We start from the raw sequence: 26,973 nt of genomic DNA, 5'->3' as shown, positions 1-26,973 counted from the left end.
TTAAAATAAATACTGGTTTTGCGTCCTTTCCTTTTTGGCCCACATTTCTGGAAATAGATCGCAAAGTTGCTGAAGGCTGGATGCAGAAGTTACTGCTGCGTTCAAGAAGGTATGAGTTTTTATAAATATATAAAATGTTTTTCACATGGCTTAAGGCAGGAACGCAACAATACAAGACTGGTGCAAATGCTCCCCCGTGTAAAATAAAAGTACATCAAAGGAAATGAACATGAAGTGCTGCTTCAACAGCTCACAATCAATGCTTATAAGGATGTTGGGGAGGGATAGCTTAGAATTTGTGAAGACAGCTGTGCAAAATTATTTATCGACCAGCCTGATTTATTAAATATGGCCCTCAGAAAGGCTGAGGCCTTAGTTCAGTTCTGCATATACGCTGGAATTGGTGTTATCTAGCAAGCAACTGGTTGCCACCTCTGTTGCTACTTCTAAGTGCTCTATCCATGTTAGCTTCTCATCTTTCTGCTCAGGGGTCAGAGGTGGGCTCAGTCAAGGTTGGTACTTGGGTGGGTTAAGACAGATAAGGATTGTTGTGCAAATGCTGTTATTACAAGGGAGGGGAACAGGAGACCTTTGAGATGTTGCGGGACTACAACTCCCACCATCCCTGTTCAGTGCTGGCTGGGCTGATGAGTGTTGAAGTCCAACAACATTTGGGACACCGCAGGTTCTTTATCCCTGCATAATGTAAATAGATTATGAAATGTCAATACAGTTGAAGTAATGAAATGCTAGATTCTGAATGACACTGAAAGCTGGGGATTACATATTGTTTTATCAAGTCCTTCCTAATCATTTCAATGCACTTCCATCTTTTTGTTCTTTTATTACTCTGATCTTCCTCCAGTTTATTAATGATAGAACATTCACTTCTAAAAATTGGTTGACCTAAGTGGGGCTTAGATATTTCTTTAAATGTATTCCCCCCACCCACCCACTTCCGATTTAATTAAAGGGTTGCTGCAGACTTAAGAGAAATCATTAGCTCCTGACTTTTTTTCAGCCTTCACATTTTTAATAGGAAAAGTGAATCAATTTGGGGTTTATATTAATAATATTGATTTACCTTCAGTATCCAAAAATATCAATGGAGAGAACAATGCAATGGCATTGATATGTTAAGGAGCTTAAATCTGTGCTGCAAAGATATTTTAATCTTATTTGGGATTGTTTAGACTAAAGGAGATTGATAATGAAGTGATAACAAAATGGGGCTGAGCTATGAGGCATAGAAATGACATGCAGATTTGGTTGTGTTTACAATAAACCCGTAAGTGGGAAAATGTCTCCTTATACCAAGATGAGGAATATATTGAAATACAGAGAAATTGTTTTAGTTATAGGAGATGAACCACTGTGAGGTCGATGGAAGTCAAAAAACCCCAAAAATATAATAAAAAGAGATTCACCCCAGAAAGGGTCAACATCTCAGTAGAGAAATTACATTCTAGGATGTCTATTATAGTTACCTGGTATTATACTTATGTTCTTACTTTTTGTGTTTGCTCTGTTTTCTTTTTTTCTTTTTCTTTTTTGTATTCAGTTGAAATGTTTGTATACTTTGTTTCGTTTGTATCTGCATAATAATCCAATAAAAAAATAAAAAGAAAAGAAAAGAAATGATGTGCAGTTTCTTTCTTCAAATGATGCTAATTTGTCTACTTTTTAGTAGGGATACATGAGCATCTCACAACTTCTCCCCAAGGGGTGTGTGGGTCAAGGCTTTGTGTACCTTCCAAGCAAATGGGTGTGAAGACTTGAGTGAGTTTTGAGCAGTATCTACTGCTGACAACTCCTCCCTCTTTACAAATCCTTTTTGTGCTGGGACAAAACATTGACCGTGTGTTCAACCCACGCCCCAGCAAAGCATCATTTCCTGCTGGGTTCTAGGACTATAAATCCCAGAAATCCTGGCAGAACACTAATGTTATTTGCATTCACGGAAAGGTCCCATGTGGCTTCCTTCTTGGTCACCAGTTTCATACAGACAGAGCGATGCTAACCATAGAAAGCTGGCATAAATTACGCCAGCTCATATTACCCCCATTCCAGAATCTGTTTAGGAGAAATTTGGAGGAATTTTACTTACACTTCCTAAGTTTCACTGCATTGCCAGGTCACATGGCTGAGCTGAAAGGACTCTTGCAATAGGCACAAATATCCCCTTGTCCTATCCTGCCGCACCCCTGCAATGTCCCTTTTTGGGGACTTATGCCAGGATAAACTACACTGTCTCAAATTCTGTTGGCTGAGGCCTGGCTGAGCCAGCAACAAGAGTCTTAACACAGCTCAGTCCCAGGAAAGCCCAAGACCCACCAAATCTAAACTCTTTCTTTCTGGTGTATCCTGGGTTTGGATTGCACTTAAAATGCCATTCCCTGCAGGGAATCATTGGATGTGCAGTCAAACATGATGATTCCATTGATGGGAAACATGCTAAGAGTTTCATTTTCTGCCTATGGAGGGGCTCTGTGTCCAATGAGGTGGCTTTTTCCCCCAGCCAATTTCTCTTCCCCCTCATCCTCCAAAGGAAAGCGCAAAAGGAACAGGTTAGCAGAGAGAGAGAGAGAGAGAGAGAGAGAGAGAGGAAAAGAGTGGGACATGAATGAATTCCAGGCAGGCATATTTGATAGGACCTCAACCCACTTAGTATGGCCATGAGTCCTATTCTAGAGAAGACAATCCAGTGTGGCAGTGTGGTGTAGTGGTTAAGAGCGGTAGACTCGTAATCTGGTGAACCGGGTACGCGTCCCCGCTCCTCCACATGCAGCTGCTGGGTGACCTTGGGCTAGTACACTTCTCTGAAGTCTCTCCACCCCACTCACCTCACAGAGTGTTTGTTGTGGGGGAGGAAGGGAAAGGAGAATGTTAGCCGCTTTGAGACTCCTTAAAGGGAGTGATAAAGCGGGATATCAAATCCAAACTCTTCTTCTTCTTTGTCAGAAGAGCTCTCTGGTCCAATGATAAAGATAAAGGACATTAAGACAGGACAGCCGGGGCCCAGCTGTTAGCTCCTGGACAGTAGACTGAGTCAGGCCCAGCAGACACAATCACCCCCTCTACAGTGAGATATACTGTATTTCAGTGTGAATTGTAGTAATTATTTCACCGATGCATATAAATTAGCATATGCAAATTTTATGCAAAACTATGCCCACTTTTTGGTCGTGCAGGTTCTCTTGGGGGCAATATATAAATAGCAATATGTAAATGGTCACCCTTATAGATCGCTGTAATTCGAGCATATTCTAGCACCCGTCTAAATTATAACCCCATCCCTAGGCTAGAAAGCTTATGAGTCATCTGAAAGAACTTTGATTTGTAAGAGTCCTCACACACCATTAAAAAGCGCACATGTGTTGTGATGAGCCTCCTTTTCTCCCAAGAATAGAGCTATCACTGGACCCTGTTATCTCACCACCCCAAGGTACAATATGATAATGATACCACTTAACACCAGCACATACAGAGAGAAAACACTGGAGATGCTGCAAGCATCTCAACTATAAAGAAAATCAAATTAAAATATTAATTTACTGATTAATATAACATTAGGTGACCCATTTCTCCAGCTTGTTAAACAACAAAGCCTTGTGAAGCTAAATAACTGCCTCAGAGATAAGTGTTTTTAGAATTCCCATGGAGATGTTTAGCTCCTTTTTAAACATCATTAAAGATACACTGTGCATGTAACAGGCAGCTTTATTTTCTGCTGCGCTGACAAGTCCTGTTTGTGTTGTTTGTTGATACGTACTTTAAAAGGGGGTCACAGAGAGTTACGGAGTTTTTCAATTAGAGAGTTTTGAACAACTAGGAAGTGCTGGTGCACGTATTAGGAGAAAGGGAGTGTGGAAAGGCAAGTTGTGTCATTGGACACATACCATCACAACACAAGACACCCTCATGAAGGTCCTCATCCAGCACAAAGAAATAAATGAAGGTAAGTCCCACTGAAACCAGAGCTTCACCACTGCCAGGGGCCACATGTCTGTGGTAGGCAGAGCCAGATGCATAAGTAAACAAAACAATGGGTGCGCGTCTAGTCTTTGTCCTAGGCTGGATTCTACCAATACCAAAGCCAAAGGGTTGCACAAACACGTGAACACTTTCCATTCTCCACTTTGAAGCCAAAATCCTGGGTGCCAAATTCCCAGGCATCATCTTCCCAATTTTTATCAAAAGTGCATGGTGGCCATTTTGGTTCTGTGATCCCGTGCGATTTTGCGCCACCGTTTCCTACCCCTCACACACATATAAAGCATTTTTTTTTTCAGACACAGTGGCAAAAGTCACATCCTTGGGGGGTGTTGTGACCCCGAAGAAAGCATTTTTTATGGTGGAGGGGGTCGCACTGCAAAATCACGCAAGATCGCAGCAGCCAAAATGGCCGCTGTTCTCTCGCGATAAAAAACAAGATGACAAAGCTCTTCCAGGACACTTGTGGGGTATGTTAAGGACACATTCCAGACGGGCAGGATCTCTTGATTAGGGTCAACAGTAGGGAGAGTAAGGGGTGTTGTCTGGGGGAGGTTGGCTGGAAGAGAATCCCCAGAGCTGGATAGGGAGAACGAGAGGGCCAAATTCAGACCCTATATCTAAGATTCCCCATCCTGCTCTAAGCAGTCATGGGCAGTCTAGATGCAATATAAATATCATCTGATTCTTGTGATGTCATGGCACTCTGAGGCACTGGGAAAAATTTAAATGGTGACTAGATCTATCTACCTTACGGAGCATGTAGTGCCAGGAAGAATTTTGATTCAAAAGGGAAGGTCAAGGGTGAGGTGATGAGACCATGGGTGTTGCCCAAAGATTCCAAGTGTTGACTCCAACTCTGTTCTTATCTTTTATCTTTTATGCCTGATGGGGAAAATGATGCAACTCCAAACTCACATGCTTTCTGACAGTGTCACATTTTTTACATGTTAAAAAACTGAGAGATTTGAAGGATGCATTTATCTGACTCTTTCAGTCTTTATAGGTAGACTCCCATATTAAGAAGAACTGGTTCGTCTATTGGATTTAGAAAGGAGAGCTAATTTCAAAAACAAAAACAAAAACCACCCAACTTCTAGTAAGCTAAAATGCAATGGGTTGGTATCCAAGGAAGAGAAAAACTAAGGCACTGCTTTCAAACGGAGATCTATCTAATCCAGCCCTCAATCCACAACTAGACATGCCAATCTCAAAGCTGAAAGGGAGAAAATTTCTAGCAGTTAACTGCAATAAGTAAAGAGTCCAGCAAACCCCAAAAGTGCTCTTTTGAAGGGATAACCAAATAAAAAAGAAGAAGCTCATGATAGACTCATTTTGAAAACAAAATAGACAGAATCATGAACAAACTTCACAGGGCTGTTTTGAGGACAAAGTGAGATATACTGCATTGAGATTCTCTAAGGGTAGACAACATAGACCCCTCTGTTTAACTCTTCCATAATCTCTCATGCTGGCTGCAGCTGAAGGGAACTGAAGTCCAACATCTGGAGGGCAGTACATTGGCTACCCCTGCCTTGGGAGAAAGAGCAGAATGAATGCATTTTCACCTTAAATATACATGCAAAACTATTTTGCTCAATGGGGCTTCAGTTCATAGAAATGTCAATAGCAATGTGTTGATATGTGCGATGCGAGGATGAATTAGGCTATTATAACACTCATCCATTGCTCTTTGTTTCAGCTTGGTTAGCTAACTAGAAGGACAAGACAAAGCATGTTCCCCCCTCCCCCCAATATTATCTATTACATTATAAAACATATAAAGGTTTCTTGGAAGCACAGACACTTGGCAATTAGAAATACACTGTATTATGAAAGTTTAGCTTTACAATGGTCCAACTCATGCTGAACTTTAAAAAGCAGCACAAAACATGAGGAAAAGGTTCCAGAATTATCATTCTCTTCTTGGCTGGCTGCTTTGTGTACTGGAAAGCATTCGACAGCACAAAATACTCATTTGGGACTAGTATTCAATTGTGCCAACAAGCCAGCAACAGCTAACAATTCAGAATCAATAGGCAGCCATGTGCTGCTGCCAAAATGGTACATTTGCCATTGGTACATTTGGCCTCAAATGACAGTGGATGCCAGATACTAAACTGCACACAGGGGGATGTACAACCCGTTGGTTAAAATCAACAATGCAAACGATAAGAGACAGTACATTAAACATGAAAGCCCTAAATATTGCATTTTCCGAACCAATTTTGGATAGATTGTTTGATAAATGACACATTGTACAGCCACACTCAAGATCTTTGTGGCACCATCCCTCCTGAAATTACACTGGCGTTCCTGTAAAATTGCATTTCAATACCTGCATAACTACCTGGATAAACATCGTTTTGAATGGGCATCTAAAGGATGGCAGTGAATACAGCTACACTTCACGGGTTGATTTGAAATGATCAGTTCCAACTGGAGCTGAAATGAATTTGCTCCCCAAAATTCTCAAAAATGCAGATTTTTGCTCTTTAATATTTGCCAGACAGTCATTGAATATTTGCCAAATATACACCCAGATGTTCTAATGGAAGGATTGAGAACCTGTGGCCCTCCAGATGATGTTGGACTCCAAATCCCATGATTCTATGAGCCAGCATTGTCAATAGTTACAGATGATAGGAGCTGGAGTCCAATAGCATCTAGAGGGTCGCAAGTTCTCTGGCATCGTCTAGGTGCATTCCATGGTATCAGGGTTGAAGGTGAATCATGACTAATCCCTGTGTGAGTAATATGTGAAGAGGGCTCCTATGAGATTTGTACCAAATCATCCATTTGTTCTCCAGAATACATTACTGGGCAAGATGGGAGATTCCAGACGGGATAGCCTAAGACTAAGGACCTTTCATCCTCAAAGGATGAAATAAGAATCGCACCCAAAAGAGTGTTGATGTGGATTGGGATCTTTTGTTTCTTTCTAGCTGAGAAAGCAGGACAAACTGCAATTCTCACCGCTGCTAACTACAGATAACCGCCTATATCCCCAAAGAAAAATGCAGCCTACCTGTGAAAACTGTCTATCAAACCTAACAAGGAGTAGTGCATAATTTATCAATGTTAATAGCCTTTGGGGCATTTCTGAAAGAATTAATCTAAACAGTCAAACAATTTATCACATCAAACTACATAAAATGCACTTTTAATTAATAAATGGAAATTCTATTGCTTTTACAGCTACAGGAGATCAATCCATTTTTTACCTTCAGACTATAGTTTGGGTTTCTTTAATGGCTTTTAATGGGTTCTGCTCCCTGATCTAAGCTTCAGCACTTGCTTCCTGGAAGACCTTCTGTACTTTGTGGCATAAGCTCACAGCCTCTTTGGAAAACTTTCACTGAGAGATTGCCACGCCAACAATCATTCTCTGGTTTTACTGAAAGGCATTATTCATTACTCCTGAGTTGACCTCTTTGGCCCAACTCTATAAAGTAATAATGTTACTGTAATGTAAAGAAGTTCTCATGAATAGATGATGGTAGGACTCCCTTTAGTTAAAGCCATTCGACTGTTAAGAGTGAAGCATATACATCAGCTCTGTAGTATGATTGCCTCCTAAGTAGTACTGCCATCCATAAATTTGAATGCATTTCATACTGTATAAAATGTTTTGATGCCTTAGACACAGTAACAATTTGTGATTAAAGTTACATTTGAGGTTAACATAATACTATAATATTATATCGGATGATATCTACTTAGTGGGCACGCTTTTTCAAAATGATTGTTTGTGATAAATCACTCACAGTCATCTTAAAAGTAGTTAAAACAATAGTCCTCAACCCACCTTTGAAGCAGTCCATTTGGTACTAGAGAAAAAAAGCCAAGTGATCTGCTAACTACTTTCAAATTATCAATAAAAACCACTCATCAGGCCTAGCATGTCCCAGCAGAAGGCAAAAGGTGCGATCTAGGATGACTGCGTTGCTTAACTGCCTTCAAAATAGATAAAATTGAATGTTTAACCAGAGTGTCACCAATTTCTATTAATTTCTTATTTCAAAGTAAAAGGTCATTGGCATAAAATTAAGCTACTCACTCCAGTCCTAGATTTGGGATGGGGGGGGAGGGGCTGTGTACAACCCGATCTCTTTCCTCAGAACTCTCTAGATTTCCTTCATGTTCAGAAATCACATATACACCTTTAGGCACCAGGCAAAAACGTTCCTTTTTAACCAGGCCTTTGGTTGACACCCAATGTGGCTTGGGAGGGGGCACGTTATTGGGTTATTACTTTTGGTTTGATTTTATATGTTGTGGTCTTGTTGTGAACCGCCCTGAGACCTTTGGGTTTAGGGCAGTGTATAAGTTGAATAAATAATAATAATATTAATATGTTCAATTAAATGAAATACCGTATTTTTCGCCCCATAGGACGCACCGGCCCATAGGAAGCACCTAGTTTTTTTGGGGGGGGGGGAAATAAAGAAAAAAAAATTATTTCCCCTCCCAGGTGCGGGGCTGGGGCGGGGGAAGCCCGAGCTTCCCCTGACCCCAGCCCCAGAACAGGCTGCTATCCACAAGCCATGGGAGAGTTGCGTGAAGTCGCGCAGCTCTCCCACGGCTAGCGTAGAGCTGCGCGAAGCCCGAAGCTTGGGGCGTGCTGAGCTCAGCGCGCCCCAAGCTTCTGAGTGCCAGCAAGCTCTCCGCTAGCCGTGGGAGAGCTACGTCTCCCACGGCTAGCGGATAGCTTCCTGAAGCCTGGAGAGCGAGAGGGGTCGGTGCGCACTGTCCCTCATCGCTCTCCAGGCTTCAGCGAAAGCCTGCATTCACCCCATAGGACGCACACACATTTCCCCTTCATTTTTGGAGGGGAAAAAGTGCGTCCTATAGGGCAAAAAAAACGGTACCTTTTTTCCCAAATTCCGACCGTGAAAAGTTAAAGTGTGACTTAAATTTGCAACCTTACAAAAATTTGCCATTTACGGGTGTGAGTGCCTGCGTAATTTTAAGGGAGCGGCTTATATTTGGGTATTATCTTCTCCCCCCCCCCTTGAATTTTAAAGGTGTGGCTTATATTCGGGCCAATACGGTATTGGCAATTATTTTCCTGGAAGGTGGACACCTTTGGCCTGCCATTGTGACCTCTTTGGCTTTACTTTTTATTCAACTCTCCATCCACATTCAAGCCAGCAAGTTGGTATAAAGATCAGATATTCATTGGCCCAGGACCAGCATCTGTAAAATGAATGAAAATGTGCAATAATTTAAGCATGCTCAAAAGACATCACATATGCTAACATAGTAATACTTAAAAACAGGCCTGCGAAGCCATATCCATCATTCCTGCATTGCAGAAGAAGCCATACTTAGTGAGGTCATGGCTGAGGTGAGCCTTGAACCAGCAAGTTCATGGATCAAAGTTAATTCTCTTAGCTGCTATAATATATCAGCTGTCCAGAAACGCCTACTTTTTAAATTGCCAGTGTTTTTCGTGTTCTTTCTAAGAACATGCTCATATCAGTAGATGAACTATTCTCCGTAAATCATTAGTAATTAAAAATAATTGTGGCCGGGCAACCAAACAATAGACTCATAATATAAAAGCAAATGGTATGCCCTAGTGACAGGTCTCTGTAACAATCTCTTGTACCATTGGGTGATATTTACCATATGTCCCATGATTGATAGTAAGATTTAATGAGTTCTTACAAGCAATTAAATAATCAAGGGTTCCTGCTGTTATATGGCAGAGCTCGATAGAACAATGACAAATGAGAGAATATCTACAACCTAATCAAAGGGACATATTTCCTTGGGAACAAAATAATATTATCTACCAGTGCAATCAAAGGACAAAAGGACCCAGGGAGGACACAACAGAACGTGATAACTTTGGTGTTCTTTTCATTAGCTAGCTATACTGTTTCCTATTTAATGGATCCTATTAAATCGGAAAGGGAGTTAGGCAAGTTAAATTTCCTTAAATTTTCATGACCCATTGATTTATATCCAACAGATTTTTTAGATGTAGTTTATATTATATGCCTGGTCACATTAACTCTTGTTCATCTCATAATAGTTTTACCTGCTTATTCTTTTAGTGCTCTTTTAAATATATCAGGTCAGCATTGTACAGTAGCCTGTTCAGTTTTAATTTGTCATGTAAACAGGCAACCTCGAATCTGTGACTCAGTGGCAATCTCATTAAATCTTTTTGATAAGCTCATCAGTGGTACAATTTCCACCATGTTATTCCTCTATCTACTGATATTAAGTGATCTGCACTTGTATATGTTTATGAGAAAATAATTAACCATCATGAAAAAAGGGGAAGCACCAGAGATTTCACAAAAAAGTATTCCAGCAACTCTGACCTCACTTTTATTTCAAAACAACTAGAGATAAAAATACAAAGTTTGATTATGTGTTTTTTTTTTAAAAAAAATTGATTTGATTTTCAAAAAGAAAGAAAAGAAAGAAGAACAAAAAGAAAAAGGAAGAAAAAAGAAAAAGTTACATCAAAATGCCATACACATTCACATATCGAGATTATTCTGCATCTCCCGATTTCCCGCCATCCCATCCCATCCAGGGATAATCTTCCTAAATTATCTGTAGTTTCTATTACATTACAAATGTATTTAAAATCCTGCTAATGTTTTGACCTGTTTGCAATGATTTTGTATATACATTATAAACATTTCCCATTCTTTTTTCAATTTCTTGTCTTCTTGGTTCCTGAGCTTCCCAATTAATTTTGCCATTTCAGCATAGTCCATCAACTTGGTCTGCTGATTATGTCTTTTTAACAGCTCTGCTTTCAAGCAAATGCACTAAAACCCTAGCTGCCTTATACAAAAGTCAGACTATTGGCCCAGTGGTTCTCCAGGATTTTGGATTGCCGTCTCTCCAAACCTGCTTGGAGATGCCAGGGATTTAAACTGGGACCTTTTTTCAAGCAAAGCAGATACTCTACAAATGAGTTACAGCCCTTCTTTCATTATGATAAAAGACAGCATATAAGTCTTTTTAATAAACTATGACAACATATTTCTGCATGTATGTCCCTTAAACAAATGAAAACATATTGGGCATACATGTGGTGCTTAAATAAACACACGATGTACCACTCAGCTACCAACAGAGTGCATGAGTTCAACGGACAAAAGCAGAGCTAACTCTATCTGATTAAACTCCTTAATTAGGACTTCAAGTGCATTATGCAGAAAGTAATATATGAGTTAATTGCAAAAGCTGTGCTGGCATTCCTTGATATCTGAGAAAAGATACATCAAAAAGCAAGAAAAGAAAAGAAAGTGTGTGTGTGTGTGTGTGTGTGTGTGTGTGTGTTTTAAAACACGCACACGCACACAATATGAATCAACAGCTGTTGACTACTCACTTAATATCAGGTTTGAAAATCCTGACAAAAATACATTAAAATGTTCAAGACTTTGCAAAAATTGTTTCGAGACAGATCTGTACCTGTCAGAAAATATAAGTGCTAGCTATAGAAGTACCACAGCTATCACACATAATGTCATAAGGTGTTAGATGGTGTGCAGAATGCAGATGAAAAGATCAGAGAAATATTGCAGAGATAATAGATCAATCAAGAACTGCAAAATCCTGTAACCATCTGCTGACAGCAGGTTCCTTCTTTGAATACTTATTTTTAAGTTTATTGTAGAAATATGCCATAACTTAGCATGGATGGGGGGGGGGAGCAGTTTAAACTGATTTAGAAAATCTTCTTCTTAAAATGATGTAGTTATACATTAGGTATGTGCTCATATTTTTTTAAAGTCTGCCTATTCAGCTATTAGTTGGAATCATTTTATGCTCTAAACTAGAGCTGGCTTGCTGATATTGCCTTGTGTGTCATACCTAGCAATGAAGGAGAAATTTGATTCACTTTTAAAGGCAAGTCTACGCAACTCATGCTTTCTGAAACAGTAAAAGAGCTGAAATGCAACCATCCTTCAAAATCCACACTTCTCTGAATTTTGCACTGCAGTTCTCCAGACAAGTAATGTGTACAAAGATCCATATACTGTGCTAAAGTGTGCATAAAAATGTGTACTGTATATTCATGAAAATGACGTGCATATATATATATATATATATATATATATATATATATATATAATTTCATAGTATGTATACACTGCTTGCTTGTAAAAAAATAAATAAATCTCAAAGCATTTTTTTTTTTGAGAGCAAAAACACTGAGATGAAGAAAAACCCACAACCCCTACTTTAAAACATACAAACGCTGAAATACAAAAACAGATTGAAATTACCTCAGCTTCCTAAGCGCCTGGGTAGCCTTATCTAAACACGAATGTTTTTAGCATGTGCTACGGGAAATGTTTTGCAAAAATGTTCGTTATAGGCAAAATCACATGCACAAAAAAATGTGCATATTAGGAGAAATGCTTTAAAAATAGAAAACTCAGACCGAGGTGGAAATGCGGAGAACTGAATGTTAAGACTAGAACAATGTGAAAACAAGAGAAACCTAAATGGACAAATTCACCCACTCCTATGCAAATTTGATGCAGTCAGCTTCTGTGAACTGTTCCCACTGCCCCATTTTCTAAATGACTTGGAGCCAAGTTTCCTGAAGGATCACCTCCACCTGTCCACATTTTGACCGGACGTCCTTCTTCAGGTTTTCCTGCCTGAAGGGGTAAAGCAGGTGTCAAGGCTTAGGAAAGCTATTCCCCCCCCCCCCAGTTGCAGCAGAGAAAACAAGGTACAGTCATACCTTGGGCTGCGAACTCTGCGGGTTGCGCATTTTCGGGTTGCGGACTGCGCCAAACCCGGAAGTACCGGAATGGGTTACTTCCAGGTTTCGCTGCATGCGCAGAAGCATAAAATGATGTCAAGAGCATGCTCTGAAGCACCAAATTGCATCATGCGCATGCGTGCGCAGACACGGCTCTGCAGGTTGCGAAGGTGCCTCCCGCACGGATCACGCTTGCAACCCGAGGTATGACTGTATTTTTAATGAGTTTTATTCAATCCGAATAGTGAGAGGCTAAAGAACGCAACAAGCCTCAACAATAGTGTAGCTCCAAACTAGGCTCCTTCTCCCTCCATCCTAACAACAGCATCTTCCCTTATGGTGGCCACTTGTGGCCAAATGTCTCTGAGTCCTTTGTTCCTGTACTCCTAACAAACATTGCATTCTGGGAGAAGGGGGATCAGAAATGCTCTCCAGTGACAATGTGTCATCTAGCTGCCCCTTTGCAGTCCCCCCTTCTTCTTCCAACACTGCCCAACTTCTCCGTTTGTCTATCTCTGAGCTGTGACCTTCCTCAAATTCCTCAAAGCCCTGCTGTAATTCAGCGCTGCCTTCCCCCTCTCCTGCAGCGTCCACCACTCCCCCTCCTCCTCCATCTCTCCCCCCCCCTTGAGCCCAATCCCTGACAGCAGGTAACAACTAGACCATTACAACTAGACCAGAGGTAGCTAACTCCCTATTCAGAGAACTGAACCAGCCAGAGAACATTGTTAATAGACTGCCAATATTTGTCAAATAAATCAATAAAATCACAAGGCTCCCCAGGAAAGGGAGTTTCATGACAAGGTTGCTACCACAAAAATGGTTTTATTTCTCATCTCTTTCAGCCTAATGTGACATAAATAAGAGATTTGGAGCAAGGGTCTGTTGCTCGAACAGTAGAGTTCTGTTGTTTATGTTCAGCTTTCAAACTTCCCACAGGCATCTGGTTGGCCACTGGGAGATGCTGGACTAGATGGGCCACTGGCCTGGTCCAACAGACTCATCTTATGTTCTCTATGTACAGATGAGCTCATCCATTATTTTATACACTATTAAGCCAACACTTGTAATGCCACCAGGCTGTACCCCTATATTCCATTATTTAGGTGGCAATCCTGCATTCCTTTTCCTAGGAGTAAGCACAATGAGCACAACGGGACTTACTTTTTAGAAAGCATGCATAGGATCATGCTGTTAAGTGGAGCACTTGAAGCAGCGGTGGAGATTTTACATACATTTCAAGCTTTTCCCTGATCCGTTGAATAAGAGCAAGACTCTATTCGAATATAACTTATCTTCCCCCCACCCGCCAAAAAAACCCCCAGCAAAATGAATTCCATATGCGGTGGCAAAAGTCAACAGCTGATACTAAACGAGCTAATTTTTAAAGAACTAAGTGAGAAAAGTGCTACAATCTGTCAGCTTTAAATTCTTACTACTTATTCACAATCAATAAATTCACAAAAATTACACACCTCATTACGTTCCACACAGATTGCAAAGCTAGCTATAATGTAAAAACAGGCAGACAGTCTGTCTCAATATTATTACAGGAAGAGTTGGTTAAATTAATAGCTTCTCATTGATTAAAAAATCTTGCATTTTGCATGTCCTTAGGTTGGTTCCCACCATTACCTTTCAATAAGGGAAGACGTGTCTGTGGAGAAATGTGGTTGTATCGAGCTACTGAGCTGAAACACAAAGGTAGGCAAAATACGTTGTTTACATTAGCCTGCTCTGGTTTCCTGTCATAAAGTCCTGTTTACCTGAAAGGGAAGGACAGGCCCCCTCACTGTTCTGCCCCACCCCACCAAAGAAATAATCAGCTTAAAGCAGTCATTAAGCATAAATAATACAAGTCAATGCAGTCATTATTATAAGCAAGGAATCATTATGTCCAGATCAGCTTCTCTTGCATAAGGTCTCCCTGCTTTCGCAAAGAGAAGCAGCAGCAGAAAAGTTTGAAAACACCCCCAGACTTAGGTTGTGTACACATTACCATTTACTCTGGCTCCAGTGTGCTCCCACAGCTGGTGTTTGAAGCTGAGCACACATGACATTAGGCACAATCCATATGTATCCTGTCGTTTCTTGAGAAATACTGCTGTCTGATAAGTTTACCCTCAAACCAGCTTCCATCTGATTTGAAAACGTAAGCTGAAGTGTGAACATTTGAGATATCCCATTACGCATGCACAGATGTCAGTGCATGCGCAGACGACAGCATTATTATTATTATTATTAATAATAACCGTCTTATACCCAGAGGTCTCAGGGTGGTTCACATAATAAAATCAAAATATAAAACCACAAAATACATAATCAAAATAAAAACAACAACCCCAAACCCCCCACATTTTAAAAGGGCATAGGATGTAAATTTAATCAACCAAAGGCCATGCTTGGCACCTAAAAGTGTATAATGAAGGCACCAGGTGAACTTTCCTGGGGAGAGCATTCCACAGACTGGGAGCCACTGCAGAGAAGGCCTGTTCTTGTGTTGCCACCCTCAAGACCTCTCAAGGAAGAGGTACACGAAGAAGGGCCTCAGAAGATGATCTCAGGGTCCAGGTAGGATCATATGGAAAGAGGCAGTCCTTGAGGTATTGTGGTCCTGAGTCATTTAATAGGAGTCCAAGGGTTTGCAGGCATGGAATAACAAATCGCTCAATGGATATTGAATGAAGGTGTCTTCACCCTCTCTCTGATGTGTACAGCAAGTGCAAATGCCAGAGTCATTAAAACAAAAAGTGATGCTGAAGATCTCCCAACAAAGTGACTGGGTGGTAAAATGACAAATGCAATTCAGTGTAAACATGTGTAAAGTGGTGCAAGGAAAACGTATGTTCGTGGGGTCTAAACTGGCGGTGATTGACCTGGAGACTTTGAAGTCATCGTAGATAGCTCAGTGAATATGTCGACCCAGTGTATTGCAGCTGTGAAAAAGGCAAAATCCATGCTAGGGATCATCAGGAAAGGAATTGAAAAAAAAATTGCCAGCATCATAATCTCCTTATAAAAATCTGTGGTGTTACCACATTTGGAATACTGTGTACTGTTCTGGTGGCCTCATCTCAAAAGGGATATCGCTGAGTTAGAAAAGGTTTGGTAAAGGCAACCAAAATGATTAAGGGGATGGAGCAGCTCCCTGGTGAAGAAAGGTTGCAGCATTTAGGACTTTTTAGCTTAGAAAAAATGTAAGAGGCAAGATGGTGGCATTTTATAAAATTATGCATGGCATGGAGAAAGTGTATAGAGAAAGGTTTTTCTCCCTCTCTCATAAGACTATAACCCCATGAAGCTTAATGTTGGAAAATTAAGGACAGATAAAAGAAAGTACTTTTCACGAAGCACATAGTTCAGGGGTCAGCAAACTTTTTCAGCAGGGGACCGGTCCACTGTCCCTCAGACCTTGTGGGGGCTGGACTATATTTTGAAAAAAAATATGAATGAATTCCTATGCCCCACAAATAACCCAGAGATGCATTTTAAATAAAAGGACACATTCTACTCATGTAAAAACAAGCTGATTCCCGAACCGTCTGCAGGCCGGATTTAGAAGGCAATTGGGCCGGATCTGGCCCCCAGACCTTAATTTGCCTACCCATGACATTTTTAGATGGCTTTAAAAGAGGACTGGACAAATTCATGGAGGAGAAATCTATAAATAGCTACTAGCCCCATAAGCTGTGCTCTGCCTCCACAGCTGAAGCCAACAGTGGTTCTGAAGGCCAGTTGCATACCAGACCACAGGAGGGGAAAGTGCTTGAGTGTTTCCCAGATGCATCTGGTTGGCCACTGGGAGAACAGGATGCTGAACTACATGGGTCATTGGCCTGAACCAGCAGGGATCTTCTTGCATTCTTAGAAGCCCCAGCCAACATGGTAAACGATCAGTGATGATGATGATAATGATAATGATAATGATAATGATAATGATAATGATAATGATAATGATAATGATAATTTATTATTTGTAACCCGCCCACTCTGGGCGGCTTCCACAGAGACCAAAAATACACTAAAATGTCACACATTAAAAACTTCCCTGAACAGGGCTGCCTTAAGATGTCTTCTGAATGTCCAGTAGTTGTTAATCGCTTTGACATCTGATGGGAGGGCATTCCACAGGGTGGGCGCCACTACCGAGAAGGCCCTCTGCCTGGTTCCCTGTAGCTTTTCTTCTTGCAATGAGGGAACCACCAGAAGGCCCTCGGCGCTGGACCTCAGCGTCCAGGCAGAACAATGGGGGTGGAGATGCTCTTTCAGGTATGATGATTGGAGTTGTAGACCCAGAAACATCTAGGAGGGGCACAGATTCTCCACCCTTGATCTGAATATTAGCTCCATCATGGCGTCAAAGCTTCAGGAGGCTGTCCAAGGCTTTGAAGCCGTGCCCTAAAGGTTTCAAGAAGTAAATCCCACTAAAGTGAATCAACGGCTTCTGCTGCTTCTTCTGCTTCTCCAGCATAGCATTTCCTTGACCTAAAAGGAAAATTGAACTATTCATGGTAGTTCAGTTTGATTTATTGTGTTTAGCAAGCAGCCATTGCACACATTAAAAATAATAACAACAAGAATACTGCTAATAATAGTGGTTTACATTTCTACTCCCTGAGCTTTACAGGATAAATCATTTCTTTGCAAAGCCTTGGCAAAGAATTTGGATCTTCTAAAGGATATATACCTCTCTGCATCAGACAACAAAAAACAGGTCTTTGTAAGAGACGTCCTTCCCTTCTGCAATATTAACAATGGGTAGATGTATCTATGGTAGTATGTGTGCAGAACAAGCTTCTGTCCCCCTTATTAATGACTCACAGGTCTCTGCAGTTCACTGAAAAGCTACTGCCTGCCTCTCAGTGGTCTCTCGTTAAAGACCAAAATCAAAGAGTAGGCATCTACGCTTGCAATAATAATAGTAAATCTAACCTATTAATAGTAAGAGTTTTGGGAAGTAGTTATAATTTATCTGTCATGAGGAGCAATAGAAAACTGCAGAGGTGATAAACAGCATAACCATAGCAAGGTCCTTGGGGTGGCGAGCCTATTGCCAAGAGTTGTGTGGCTTTGGGAGAAAAATGACATATATTTTGCATGTGTATTTCTCTAGAGGGGCTGTGCCAAATAGATACATATTTCAAATGGCTAAATGAGTGTTCTGTAGCCCTATCTATGGGTGGCCTATTCTGTTGCGGTTTCTTGTACTGATAGCAACACTAGGTAGAGCTAGCTGCATAACCTGGAGTATGCTCAGTGGGTCGCGTGGTAGTGTGATTTCATGTGTTGTATTTTATCTTGTCAAGTCACTTTCGGACTCTTTATGGTGTAAAGCAACTGATGAATGTAAATAATCATAAATACCATAGGAAGGGCTGTAACTCAGTGTTAGACAACCTGCTCTGCATCCAGTAGGTCCCATTTTCAAGACTGAACTGGGTGGGCCAATCACCTGACTAGGTATAAAGCACCTTTCTAATGTAAAATCAGGTTTTGCTCTGAGAGACTTTATTTTTTTCCCCTGCTGCCATCATTCTGAGATATAATCATTATACAATTTCCAGAGATTTCACTTCTGTTCCTTTCTTTTAAAAAAGGATCTTTTGAATGCAGCTGTCTTGACAAAAGACGAAGAACTGTCATATTAGTTTCATATCTGTGCTGTTTAAGGATGTGTTTGAAATTTAAGTAGTGTTTTATTTATCACTCTTAGGCACATTTGCTCTGATAAATTCAGCCTTTATACTGTGTCATATCCACTCCCGTCAAGGCTGGCTTTTCATATCTTAAACAGTTGAAGTTGCCTCATAAACAAGCCTCAGCCAGGGCACAATTCTGGAAACAGTTAAGCAGGAAAGTTTCTGCAATGCCCTCTTCATCGAGGATCAAGATGTCACATTTTCCTAGAAGAGCAGAAAAGATATCGGCACAAAGCTTGCAGAGCTAGAGGTAACCACAGAATTCCTTTGTGGCAGGGAAGAAACATAAGGCCACCAATTCATCTGGAAGAGTGAAATAATACTGGTGAGGGGAGGGCTGTGTGTGTAGAAAGAAAGACAGAGAAAAAATAGGTCCCCGCCCCATCCACCGAACTTGTAACTCTATCAAAAAAAGAGATGAGATTCATCTGGTATGACTTGTTTTTGAGAAACCCATGCTGGGTCTTAGTAATCACAGCTTCCTTTCCTAACTTCTCACAGACTGACTGTTGAATGATCTGTTCCTGGTACTGATGTCAAGCTGATCAGTTGGTAGTTACCTGGATCTTCTTTCCCCCACTTTTGAAGATGGGGACAAGATTTGCTCACCTCCAGTCCTTCAGGGACCTCACCTGTTCTCCAAGAATTCTCAAAGATTATACACAGAAGCTCTGAGATTACACCTGCAAGCTCCTTCAGTAGCACCTTTTGCTCTGGTTATGGGTTTCATAGAGACATCTAGCTGGCCACTATGAGAAACAAGAAGTTGGTCTAGTAGACATTTCGTCCAATCCATCAGGATCCAAGTCAGCCAATATTGTCCTTTCCAGAAGTTCTGTCACCCCTGATCATTGGTCATGCTTGCTGGGGCTGATGGGAGTTGAATAACATGAAGATCAGGCTGTGGTTTAGCTTAAATAACATAAAAGCAGCACGGTCTTTTTTATTGTTCTCTGAGCCTCGTGCATGTATGACATGTATGAGTGAGTATGTACTTGCTCTTTTTCGTTGGTTTTGTCTCCTACAAAAGGCAGTTGTTAGTGCCGTTATTTTAATGTATTTCTGGTTTGTAAGCTGCTTTGGGCATGGAAGGAAGAACATCATTTATCTGAACTCCAGCTTCTTATGCCAGCAGGACCCCTTTGAAAATTTCTTGGGCTGATGGATGGTATCTACCCTCTAAGATCTGCATCTTTGTTTCTGTCGAAGATTGATTGTTAGCAGCAGAAGCCATGTTATTATTGCCTGCAAGAGTTCGAGATCCTTTTGTCTGTCTGCCTGCCTTGCCATTCTGTTGGGTAGTTTGCATAGAGAGAGCATGAACTGCTGATTTAGGGATGGAACTGGCAATTAGTGAAGCTGGCTATAGCTTTGTTGTTGTTTTTTGACAAGGCTGAGGAGTTAAAGGATGACGGACACAGCAAAGTGGGAGGGAAGGCATCAGAATCTGCCTAAGCAGCACAGGAGCTGTTATTCAATAAATGCCCATTTTAGTCTGGGTTCTGCAGTCAAGTGTGAAGGAAGTTCATCTGTAATTAATAACCATGAAAAGAAATACATATGGGTGAACTCCAGCTCCCAGAGGAAAAGATGGAGAGTGTTCTGAAAAATCAGGATGATGACCCTTTCAGAATGTTTGGGGGCAAACTGAAGGTGCACAGCAAGGTCAGGCTGCATCAACCAGACTTTAATCAAACAGAGAAAGCTGCATGCATGGTATATCTACATATTTGGGCTGCATTTGCACAGCAGTTTATTCCATTTCCTTGACCTTTCAGCATTATATTTGAGCTGTCGCATGAAGCAGGTCTTAGGTTTAATTGTTTTCGTTTTATCTTAGTTTCATTGTATGCATAATTTATTGTTTTAAGTTGTTTTGAGTTCCATTTTGTTTCTGAAAAAAATGCTGGGTAAGTTTAATCACTCTTCCAGATCAATCCCACAAAAAGGGTGTTATAAGCAGGGGAGGGTCCACTATGAAACTAATGAAGTTTAAGCTTCAGGATCCTTCTTCAATGAGGGGCCCCGGAAGCAAATTTAGTCCACCTTGCTTTATATATATATTTTTTAAATGGGCTGAGTCGCACAAGAAGAAGAAGAAGAAGAAGAAGAGGAGGAGGAAGAGGAGGAGGAGTTTGGATTGATATCCCGCCTTTCACTCCCTTTAAGGAGTCTCAAAGCGGCTAACATTCTCCTTTCCCTTCCTCCCCCACAACAAACACTCTGTGAGGTGAGTGGGGCTGAGAGACTTCAGAGAAGTGTGACTAGCCCAAGGTCACCCAGCAGCTGCATGTGGAGGAGCAGAGACGCGAACCCGGTTCCCCAGATTACGAGACTACCGCTCTTAACCACTATGCCACACTGGCTCTCAAATTGGTTATTTTTTTGTTGTCTATATTTCGACAAGCCCAACGTTTGAGAGTCAATAGCACAGGTGCTGTAAAGGTTGTTGCAAACAACCTCATTGAAGAAGGTAACAAGTGGCTATTCTGGTTGTGAATGGGCCCCTCTAACAGTTCAAGCTTCAGGGCCCCCAAAATGTAGGCCCGCCACTGGCTGTAAGAGTGAGGCTCCACATCCAGCGTCCCAGCAGACAATCAACACTGTTAACTGTCTATGACACCTGTTTGGAGTGAAAGAACCCTCTTCTCACTCAAAAGAGCACTCAGTTCTTCGCCAGTAAAAATATTTGTGGTAGTTTTGGGAAGCAATACATTAGCATGCTTGTAATATTACATCATGTCGAATGTGTGCAAAGTTCTTCGAAAATCTTAAGAAAATACACTTCAGAGTTTCCTTCATTTACCAACTCCTCTCACGCACTGCTGAAAACTGTTTGCTAAATTCCCCAAACTACCTGTAATGAAAAATGCTATGATCTCCGCCATTATGTGCGTAGCAAATTAACAGAGTCCTGATTCTCTGATCAATTATACAACGACAATATGCTATTTTAAAGCTGGAAGCCCAGCAGGAGCTTTTATTTTTTATTAATTTAGTATAATTTTAAACATTACAAAAATAGCTCTCTTTACAGCTTCCCCGCTGAGTCCTAGATTGTTGCCACAGCATTCTGTAATACTTTATCAGCAGAATAGCATCGTTCCATAAACACTAAGCATTTGATTCAAGTAGAAGCCCAAAATAGAAAAGGGATGAATGATAAGAAACAAAAGAGAATCATAAGGGGAATGTATAGTTCTCAGAATATGTAAGGCGGTTCCCCACCACCACCACTCTGCCTAAGAAGTAGCTGTTGTCCAAAGCTAGATATTTGCAATTTGGATTCAGTAAGGATTCAAAGAACATACTTAGAGCCTGTCAGTCAAAGTAAGGGTGGAAGGTAGATCTGACTCTTAAGAATACACAGTGTGGTACTGGAAGAACTAGGAACACAGAAAGCACATATCAGGATATGCCGATGATTTCATTCAAAATCACCAGGAACATGAGGGACAAGTTGGTGAGAAGTGAGTTTAGAGAGCATAGACTACAAAATATATGTTTTGAGGCACTTCACAACCTGTAACAAAAACATCTAGGGTTCTTTAAAAAAAATGAATAGGGGGACATCTTTGTAATATCAGATTTTCTTTATATATAAAAAATGATACACCTTTAATCAGTCACTTTGTGGAACAAGATAATTCTGTAACAGGTTTAAGGTTTGAGGCATTGAAAAAGCTGTGTGCAAATGATGGTGAGTTATTGTTAAGAAACAATATGGATTGGATGTTGAGGTTAAAAACTCTGGCCCCATGTGGACTTACTGAGAAGTTCAAGTGAAAGTCTTTGATTACCTATCACATATTGACAACATTTGTGAATTCTTCTTTTAAAAATGTATAATTCTTTTAAAAATATATAATTTGTTGCCTTCAGACCATAATTTCAGTCATCAGTTAATAGAAATGGGAGATATATGTAACTGAAATAATCTGCAGGCTGTTTTCCCATTTTAACAAGTATAGAGTACATAGGCTTATATGCACTTCACATAATCAATTGTGTTTGTTTTTAAATGCTGAGTATTCATTTGCTGTATTGTCTTTGTTTTTATAACCCCTGAAGAAGACCTTTGAACATTAATTGGCTGAAACCTGCAAGGCTGTTTTGAAAATAAAATTCTCTCCCCCCCCCCCCCCAGCATCTTGCAATACAATATCCTTTGCAGGTTCATTTTGGATGTTCTCCTGTTTTCACATTGGCCAACACAATTTTCGCTCTGTGCCTGTACAGAGGATGGAATTTGCTTGATAGCAGAGGTTCATTTCAATGTTTGAGAGAGTCTCCTCTCCATTTCCTGCAAAAAAGGTCATTCTATTCATAACGTTGGTCCTTATTTCTCAGGAGAGAATGTAACTTACCTTGAGGGTTTGCCCCTGTCAATTCATCAAATATTTGTATTAGGAAGGCATGAGTAAGTGTATGTGTGTGTACATATATATATGGGTGCAGTGTTTAATCTGTCACTTGCCTAAATTAATAAGTTTTAAAAGTTTCAGCCAACTCTGAAATTTCCCCCAATTAATCAGCCTCAGATTCTTCTTGTTGCTGTTTCTCAAAATTGCTTCCAATGGTTGCATAAGCAGAAAGAAGCTCATGGAACTGATCTTTCCCCCGTGTCCCCAAAGAAGTCTCTCGTGAGGTCAGAGAGATTCTCCTGTACAGCATTGCAGTGGGCTGATGAACCATCCAAAGTCTGGCAGAGGTACCGCTTGAACCATTTTTTCGTATGCTTGGTTTTGAGAAATTTACCCCTTGAACTGTAAACCCCAATTGTGACAGTAAACCCAGCAGTTCGAGACAAAGCATTTGCTATTTACATAGAACATCCTGTTTGTGTGTGCACATAATTGCCCTGCAAGCATTTCAAAGATGGTATGAAAATGGGAAGCATTCTTATAATGCCTCCCTGTAAATATTCAGAAATCAGTCCCTGGGCCAAGCAAAAGCAACACTGGTTGGATTTGCTGAGAATTACGGAAGAAAGAGGCATTTCAGAACTCCAGCTAGTAACTGCCAATTGGCTGGAAAGATTTATATGACAAGTTCCACCTCAAGCTTACCCTATACCACCTGACAACTTATTTGTTGTTGTTGTGTCTGCTGTACCTCACCTTGCAGTGCTTCATCTCGCTTGCGTCTGCCTTCCAGGAATGAAGTCTGACATCTTCATTCATAACTTCCTGACCAATCCAGGTCAAGTGTTATATGGATATTGATAAAATGGGAAGAGTCAGCATGACAGGCTCTCAGACTGTATGTGCATCTGGGCATTATGTAGGGCACCAGAGAGTCAGGGAAGTTTCCTCTTTAGATGACCCATCAATTATTTGTAATTAAATCAATAGGAGGTTTTGTTTGCTTGCTTCCTCTGGAGAACATCAGGACTGCTTCAGCTTCCACTGCAACATACGTAGCATACAAATGCATTGGCTGCCCAACTCTTCCTCCGCTGTTAAATCCTGTGCATTGCAGAACATGGGAAGGAGGGCTGGAGGTTGGCATTACAATAATAGAGTTATATTAGCATGTGTGTCCACTGGGTGAAAAATACTAATTTATTAAGTAAGCTTCTCTTTCAGTAACAGTCAAGGGAACACGAATGTGGTAAGTCAGTCCAAGGATATTGAGGGAAATGAGGCATGAAATAAAAGCTTTCCTGCACTCTCTACTGATCCTCGGGAATGTTAGGCAATTCGATGTATTGCAAAAGAGCATCCAGGCATTAAGAAAGACACTGTGTGGGAGGGGGGAAACCCTAGGTCCTTTGTATGACACTCTGCTGTGAACAAGGCCAATGAAAAGTCCTATTGGAAGTGGTGTTCAAAATTTGCACAGCTTGGGCCTTTTGATACCACGCATTCAGCAACAAGACTGTCCAAAAATGCAGGCTTCTGAGGTCAAATACCTGCCATCTGATTACACAGTGTGCTGTCTGGTTCTGTAGATTACAAAGTGGCTGATAATGCCATTCTTATGGATGTTTATAAGCCCAATGGCCAAGTTCTATGCCCACTATAAGAGGCAATACATTACAGAATACCAGTTACAGTGGTACCTCGGGTTAAGAACTTAATTTGTTCTGGAAGTCCGTTCTTAACCTGAAACTGTTCTTAACGTGAGGTACCATTTTAGCTATTGGGGTTTCCCACTGCCGCTGTGCCTCCACCATGTGATTTCTGTTCTCATCCTGAAGCAAAGTTCTTAACCTGAGGTACTATTTCTGGGTTAGCGGAGTCTGTAACCTGAAGCATCTGTAACCTGAAGCGTCTGTAACCCGAGGTACCACTGTACTGGGAATCCCAAGTGGGGGACACCCAGTTGTGCTCAGGTCCTGCTTGCAGGCTTCCCAAAGGCATCTGATTGGCCACTGTGAGAATAGGATGCCATTTTAGATGGAATCCAGCAGGGCTCTTCTTTATGATCCTATGTACATCTTGTTATGGATGATCTGAGGTATGCAGTGTGATGGAATATTTTTTTGGGGGGGGGGGCAATGAAAGAGTTGGCATGTGTAAGGCTTGCATAATTCCTAGCACTGATGGTGGGTTCATTACTAATTACAGTGGCACCTCAGGTTACATACGCTTCAGGTTACATACTCTTCAGGTTACAGACTCCGCTAACCCAGATATAGTGCTTCAGGTTAAGAACTTTGCTTCAGGATGAGAACAGAAATCATGCTCCAGCGGCGTGGCGGCAGCAGGAGGCCCCATTAGCTAAAGTGGTGCTTCATGTTAAGAACAGTTTCAGGTTAAGTACGGACCTCCGGAACGAATTAAGTACTTAATCTGTACTCATTTTAAAAGCTGAGGTCGAAACATGGGCCTCAAGGCATGGATGGGTGAATATCCAAGGTCTGTTTACTCTGGTCTCTCACCTGGAAAGGAGGAAGAAGTTGATGTAGGAACCCTGGGCATCTGTCAGTCTCCTTTCCCACTGGCTGGAGTAGTTCTTTCTGGACTGTACCATCAGAATGCAGGACTGGGTGGATCATACGTTTAACTGCAGTCTTATAAAGCTATAACTCATTTATCTGACATGCCACATGCTGTTTTTTTTATTTTCATCATCAAAGAGCATTCAAACATGAAACCCTCACCTGCAGTGGTGCAATCCAGCAAGAGATCGTCACATGATTCTATTGCTATTGTGGCCCAGCTGTCAGTAGATGGCATCACCTTACATAATGGAAGGGTCATAGCTCATTTGTAAAGAATCCAATTTTCTGCTGTGATCCATGGGATATTTATAGATAGTTGTTATTACTAGTGTGCTTTGAATTGTGAACCCATTAGAGACACCAATATCACTGTGGATATTTGTTAAAAGTAATGCAACCCAACTTGTTGACTTGAACAGGAGTTGGATGAAGACATGTGCATTAGAACACAGGAAAAATATTCTGCACACATCAAAAAGAGTTTCAAACCTGTCTCGGCAATACTTAGCAAAGCACATACAGCAGCCTATTGAATTAGTGTCTAAATGTTATTTTGTAAAGAAATTGAATAAAATTTGCTACCCTGTAATCCAGTGAGCTCTTCCTAATCAAATTTTCATATTCTGCATTTCCTGGGATTTGCAGCCAGAATTGTGGCAAGCCAGACATTCACACTTATGCATGGAGGAATATTTTTAAAAAACTACAAAATATCCTCTTCATTTTTGAATATAATATTAGCATTAAAATTCCAAACAAATTGTGCCTCTTTCCCACTATTTCTACTGTTGACTTTTATTGATAGTATATAGGTGGCTGCACCTTCTAGCTTCTCTCGACTCCTGCCCCCACAATGTCTGCCCACCAGTCCCAAGGCATTTAGCGAAGTTCACAGTTAATGACATCTCCAGATAGAGTTTAATCGAGAATAATAGTTCTGCAATTTTATCCTTTCCATGTTGATCAAATGAAATAAATTCTGTGGAACAGACATTGTCATGAAATCAAATGTATTTTAACAATTCTTGTTTTAGCCATGGTGAGGACTCATACTGCTTATGGAATTACTAGAAAAGTCAGGACAAAAACACAACTCCCTAGAGAGAAGGTTCACATCAGGGTTTTCACTTTGTGGCTCCAGTTCTCAAAATAAGTGATACTGTTGCAGTTTGCATTTATCTGGCACTGTGATGCCACTTTAAACAGGCATGGCTTCCTGCAAAGAATTCTGGGAGCTGTGGTTTGCTAAAGGTGGTAAGAGTATTTACAAGGCCCCTATTCCCCTCCCAGAGCTACAATTTCCAGAGTGGTTTAACAATAAATTTCCCTTCACAGAAACTGTAGCTCTATAAAGGGGAAAGGGGCTTCTTAATGATTTCCAGGACCCTTATCAAACTACTGCTCTTTGAGGGAGGCCATGATTTTTAAAAGTGGTATGTGCCATAACACTTTTAGTGTATTGTGTGAATGTGGCCCAACTCATTATTCTTTCTTGCATCATGAATTGGGTGTTGTTTCCTTGCATAAAGCATCTTCATCAACTCTAAATGAACACATACATCACTGTAAGCCTTTTC

At 40.9% G+C, this 26,973-nt stretch overlaps 1 long non-coding RNA gene across 1 annotated transcript; it reads right to left on the bottom strand.

Annotated features, from left to right (window-relative positions):
• Positions 1 to 9,102: 9,102 nt before the first annotated feature.
• LOC310660650 lies at positions 9,103 to 14,440 on the bottom strand. Its single transcript, XR_014503574.1, has 3 exons — positions 14,384 to 14,440; positions 12,501 to 12,641; positions 9,103 to 9,192 (listed from the first exon to the last, which is right to left on the bottom strand). It is a non-coding gene; the product is annotated as an uncharacterized lncRNA (long non-coding RNA).
• Between the last annotated feature and the right edge of the window lie 12,533 nt (positions 14,441 to 26,973).

This window comes from Podarcis tiliguerta (genome assembly GCF_965153285.1).
Source record: "Podarcis tiliguerta genome assembly, chromosome: 12".
In the NCBI taxonomy this organism is placed as follows: domain Eukaryota; kingdom Metazoa; phylum Chordata; class Lepidosauria; order Squamata; family Lacertidae; genus Podarcis; species Podarcis tiliguerta.
Note: the sequence above shows the minus strand (reverse complement) of the source record. Positions and strands in the feature narration are given on the sequence as shown.